The sequence below is a fragment of the Eumetopias jubatus genome, unplaced genomic scaffold, assembly GCF_037043125.1.
Source record: "Eumetopias jubatus isolate StellerSeaLion01/CBP00866 unplaced genomic scaffold, mEumJub1_p1.0 scaffold_2, whole genome shotgun sequence".
NCBI lineage: Eukaryota > Metazoa > Chordata > Mammalia > Carnivora > Otariidae > Eumetopias > Eumetopias jubatus.
This window is the reverse complement of record NW_028274808.1, coordinates 12,755,627-12,760,194: the sequence shown is the minus strand read 5'-3', so window position 1 is coordinate 12,760,194 and position 4,568 is coordinate 12,755,627. Positions and strand designations below refer to the sequence as shown.

The 4,568-nt window shown below is 38.6% G+C and overlaps 1 non-coding gene across 1 annotated transcript; it reads left to right on the top strand.

Annotated features, from left to right (window-relative positions):
• The first annotated feature begins 1,829 nt into the window (after positions 1 to 1,829).
• LOC114206255 (small nucleolar RNA SNORA28) lies at positions 1,830 to 1,954 on the top strand. The gene has a single exon (XR_003608588.1). It is a non-coding gene; the product is annotated as a small nucleolar RNA SNORA28 (small nucleolar RNA).
• Positions 1,955 to 4,568: the final 2,614 nt, after the last annotated feature.

The window sequence follows — 4,568 nt, the reverse complement described above, 5'->3', positions numbered from 1 at the left end:
TTTCATAGGAAAAGAAATTCCATGTAATTCTAATACTGTTGATCATAATTTTAGTGCCTCCATTTCTTTGCAGACATTTGGAAAAAAATAAATTCTGGGTTTTTAGTAGGCCAGTTTCTCTTCTAAACCTACTCGCTGCCAAAGATGATGATACAAGTATGATAAGCCTAAAATTTAACTCATAAGTATCTTAAATCAGTCCACATTGTTGGAAAAGAAACACTTCCATCCTACACTTTAAAAAAAAAAAAAACACAAAAAATCAAAGAAACACTCATTCTAAACCATAATTTCAAAATTTTCAAATGTTTCCACTAATTTGCTTACTAAGTTTTCCAGAGAAAATATATTTGCTATGAACCTGCTGAGGAAAAGCCTACAAACTGAGTATTTTCTGAAACTGCTGTAATCCGCTTACTTAAAACAATGCAGTCCCCAGCACTGAGTTGGTGCACCATGACGACAGTAACCAATTCACTGGTTAGTACATCATGCCAAATGATTTTAAAGCACCACTTCAGTAATAAATTTATATCATGATACACAATTGAAATAATACTGGATACCTTTTATGATCCAGGAACTCTGCTACGGGCTGGGATAGAGAACCTCTGGAAATTGCCTTTTAGTGGGAGAAGAAAGTCCTCTTACAGTCATTCTTGTTTGAATCTAGACAAAGAAATCTAATAAAGAATGTAATTATCACTTAACTGCCTCAATTCAGATAGGTTAGTGGATTTGTTGGCTATCAAAACAAAGGGTGATGTATGATTAGAAGCAGAACCAATCCAATCCCTGTCAATTTAGAACTTTCTCAGGATCCAGGACTTAGACCTATCTGCAGTTCCAATGAATTGTCAAGAGAGTTTGTTATCGCCTTGCTAGTGGCCAATAGTGCAAGTGCAAATGATTCAGTACCTTTAAGCAAAAAGTTTGATATTTATGCCATACTCTCTATAGTAATAAATACTCTATTAATAATTGTAGCCATGTACCTCACACCAAGAGGAGCAATAATTCAGATAAACCAAAGTATGTTAGCCTGAACAAATCTTTAGTTGGTCTCCCAAAGGTAAGTTGTGATTTACACTATGCCTTCTTATCTGAAACTTTCCCTGAGTTATTTCAAGGGTGGTAGCCCTGGTTGGTATAGACAAAAGCCACTTGGTATCAGAGTCTGTCTGCCTTTAACCAAAGAGTCATGCCACTATCTCTCAATGGGTTACACATTGGCCCTTCTAGTGTTAACAACTGAAGGAGGTCTCCGGCTGAGCTCAAGTCCACTCAGAGCTATTAATTAAATAAAGGTAAAGATCATCTCTGCTGGGGAACCCTAACTTCTTGCTTTCTTAGGATGAGGATCCTATTCAGGTCAATTTCTGAACATGTTCTCTATATACCAGGTGATATGCTATGTGCTGTGGGAGACCGATAGATGCATATGCTATTTCCAGAAATGGAGAGTCCTCAAATTTTAGTGAGCCTGTTTTTAGTTTCATACATCAACTTCTGGATTTGGCAGCGGAAGCACTTCTTCCATAGACTGCGGTTAAGTTTGTGACTAATGTCCTATTTAGTATTTATACCAAAGCAACAAAACAAGAAGTGGAACCAATTCTCAGGGAAAGTGATATTTCCAGACTAGTGTTTATTTCTATGAATAGAGAATGGTAAAAGTTTCTGTTTATGGCAGCATAAGAGGGCTCTTTGGTGTGGGATCCTAAAAGACCTGGGATCTATGGTTCCTTCTATCTATTTCCAAGAAAAGAACCAGAGTAATTTCTAGTCAAAATGATCATTTTTCCCCTCCTTTCAAAATTGTCCATTGCAAGCAACACTCTGTGGCAGATGATGGAAGTTGTCTAAACACAATTTGAGCTTGCTATAGCAATAAAGTCGAACCTATTCCAGTGTTCTCCTCCATGAGACCAACTGTTATATAGACTTAAACAGTGTAAAAATAAAAAAAGAAAAAATAAAAAAAGAAAGAAAAAAAACCTCTCCAACAGCTTCTGATCTCACTCAGACCCTCATGGTCTGGCTCCCATTTCATATTGGATCTCTGGACCCTTACCACCACACTGGTCTCACCACAGCTGTTACCTCTACTGAAAATCTCTTTCCACTGACGTCCAAGTAGGTCATTCCCTCATTTTCTTCCAGCATTTATTCACATACTCCCAATTCCCTTTTTCTGCCCAGGTTTTATCTGTAGTACTTACCACCACTTAACATACAATTAATTTATTTCCTTCCTTCCTTCCTTCCTTCCTTCCTTCCTTCCTTCCTTCCTTCTTTCTTTCTCTACTAGAATCCAAGCTCCATGAGGGAAGAGATTTTTGTCTCTTGTTCACTGATGCACCCAAACACATGAAAAATATCAAATGTTTGTTCAGTGAATGAATAGATAATTTACTTTATTACAAAATCATTCACTTTTGCTTAGCCCTCAGTCTAAAGGTGCCATTGTTACTACCTCTGTATTGCTTAGTATAAGGTTTTGTCATCATGACTTCAAGTTGGGTGTTGTCCCTTCAGGCAATGCCATCTATATTCCAGGAATGAGTACAATCAAGGGGTAAGGACAGAAGCAAGGAAATCAGTTAGAAAACGATTGTAATAATCTGCTAGAGCAATGGTAGTGGCTTAAAACACTGATGAATACTGGTGACATTCAGGGCAAATGTTGATGAGAAATAAAGGATATTGCAATGGACTATATAATGAATGTGGTAAAGGAAAAAATCCAGGCTGGCTCCAATTCAACTGGCCTGAGGAAATGGAAAAATGGAGTAACTCATGGAGATGAGGAAGACTTGGAGAGCACACCGTGATCACAAATTCGGTCTTAGATGTCGAAGTGTGAGAAGTCTATTGAGATATAAAGTTCTAAAATGAAGGCAAAAGACCTGGGTTTGAGATAGACATTTAGGAGTGTAAGCGTATCAATAGCATTTAAAACCAGGAGACGAGAGTGAACATAATAAAAAAGGAGAAGTAGTCCCAAAACAGAGCCTGAGCACATCAATATTTAAGAGGACAGGAAGCGGAGAGAAACCAGCTGAGGATTCTGATAACGGGCAGCTAGAGGAGTAGAAGGGAACCAGAGGAGTGTTACAACCCGGAAGCCAGATAAAGTGTCTCAAGAAGCAGGGAGTGACAGCTTTGCCAAAGCTGCTCCATATCAAATGAAAATGACTGCAAAATGTGGATGCTGTAATGATCTCAAGAAAGCATTTACAAGGGTAGGGGGTGGTGAAAAATTTTATCGGGATGGATTCTAGAAAGGAAAGGAGAGAAAATGGAAACCACTGTCATAGACAACTCTTGGAGACTTTGACTTTAAAAAAGATATATGTACCTGATGAAGAAGTTGAGATAGAAGCTTTAACATTTTGCATTTGTCTTTTTTTTTTTAAGATGAGAAAAATAACAGTATATTTAAAATCTGATGGGTATATCTATCTGAGTGGGAAGAAAATCACAATGCTATTTAGAGGAGAGAGAAGTGCTAGAGGAATGTCTTTAGGCATAAAGGACTGAATTTAGCATACAAGAGATGGGCCTTTGCTAGAAGCATAGAGAGTTTGTCCATGTGTGTAAGGTCTGAAGCAAAGTATGCAGAAACAGGTTCTTGTACAAGGACAGATATGGTGGGAACTGTTTTTAATTGTTCCTACTTTCCCAACAAATCAGGACTCCATGCTATCAGCTGAGGACAAAAATTGTTAAAGATGCTGGAGATCTGGAAAGAAAGGAGCATTGGGATTACAATGTTATATAGTCATCTAAAAATGTGGGAAATTGCCATCTAATTCGTGATATGATATGATGTAGTCACCTAAGGACATGGGACATTGATAAATGGGGATATGAATTCTGCAGAGCATTAAGAGCCTATTTGATGTAGCAACCTTGAATTTTTAAAATGTCCAATTTTAATGGCTTTGTGTTGGCTGCATAGGATCAGGCGTAGGGAGAGTTGAATTTAGCATTTAGATTGCGCCTAACGGGTTCCAGGAAGTGTGGAAGGAAGGAGGAGTTTGACAGTACAAGCAGTCCAGTGGTTATAAGGACTGGACAAGTCCTTTGAGCTGGCTAAGGAGAAAAGAGAGGATTGAAGTGGGGTGCCTGAGGTGAAGAGGGATAGTGAAAAGGTGTTAGAATGAAAGACTGTATGTTCCCTAAGGGTTAAAGCATTACCGAAATACACGCAGTGGTAGATGACCAGTGGCGTCCTTGAAACTGAGATGGATGAGTGTTATCAACCTGGTAACAACAAGGTCAAGGTATGAATGTGCGACCAAGATGAGATTGAGTCACTGAAAGATTCAGATGGTTTGAAAAACCATCTACAATGATAGTGAAATTACCCAGAACTGTATCTGGAGAGAAGTATAGTGATAGCAAACCAGTAGCTGAATTCTTCAAGAATGAGGGATCGAGAGTGGAAAGGCAATCTGACAGCAAAAGGTGGTCAGCATGGGGGAGGGAATTCCTGGGTGTTGGAATTGTTCTCTATCTTGTTTGTGGTGGTGGTTACAAGACAGCCTTTCAGCTGGGCCACT